The sequence below is a fragment of the Ipomoea triloba genome, chromosome 14, assembly GCF_003576645.1.
Source record: "Ipomoea triloba cultivar NCNSP0323 chromosome 14, ASM357664v1".
Classification (NCBI taxonomy): Eukaryota; Viridiplantae; Streptophyta; class Magnoliopsida; order Solanales; family Convolvulaceae; genus Ipomoea; species Ipomoea triloba.
Window position 1 is genome coordinate 7,337,126 of NC_044929.1, and position 1,198 is coordinate 7,338,323.

The following is a 1,198-nucleotide window of genomic DNA, read 5'->3' on the forward strand; positions in this document are numbered from 1 at the left end:
TCTACAAATATAAAATATATATGGTCAATAAACTGTTTAAATCAACTATCTAATAAGCAAACAATGAAATATGGTTTTTACTAACCTCTAGCACCAAGCTTGATTCTGCAGAATTGGATTAACACTACAACAGGGTCCTTTGAAGCAGATCTGTACAATGGTTCAAGTTTGGCCACGTGTTCATCCCAAAAGGTACAGTTCAAACGACTACCCCTATTTGAATGCATTTAACATATTGTTAGTTAAAATGAAATACAAATGAAATGAAAGTAGATGAGTATTTTGTTGACTTACATTGCATCTTCTAAAACAAAGTCTATGAGGACAGTATTCTGTCCAGAAATTGTTTTTTTCTTGGGGAGCACGTATTTCAACAATACGGCCAATTAAATCTAATAAAATTATAATAAAGAAAAAAGCTCAGCAGACAGGAAGATAAAACAAAGTGTATGCTGCCATATCTAATAATCTAATAATATGTATTAGAAATAAACAATAGAAATAGAAATAGTATGCAGAGAAAAAAAAGCTTACCAATCAACTCCTTGACATCTAGTGATGGATTACCTTTCAAAGTATGGAATGGTCTCGGTCTGAACATGTGGTAAGGGAAATTATCTGACCTAGATTCTTTCATGATAGTCTCGTGATTGAACTGCAGCATGAACTCATGCATGCTAGTCTTATAGGTATGCCAATTTGCAACGACATAAAAGTTCTTGAAACAATAGACATTTCCTTCTAAAAAGCTTTCTGGGAATTTTGGTAAAACATCCTTTGGTATACAGGCATGGATTACTGTTGCCTGAACATAGCAAGTGTTACACACTAAACCCTAAATCTATAAATCTTATATGATCAAAATACTAAATAATGAATTTTTTTTTGCAGAAATTCGGATGATGAAAGATACCTCTTCGTCGTGCAGCACCAACTCTTTACTCTTGATTTCTGATGATCCTCTCCTTTCCATTACAGTATATGATCGAACCACTCGAACCTTGACAGCACTCCTCCTCTTAAACGTCGTCAACTCATTTAAAAGACAATACATTCCCATGATTCTGAAGTTGGAATGCAAATGGGATATCAGTTTCAACTCGATTAGTAGATTGCAGGAATTTAAATTTGATTAGTAAATTGCATTTATTTGGGATCCTTCACTAACCTGTAATATATAAGGCTGCGCATTAATGGA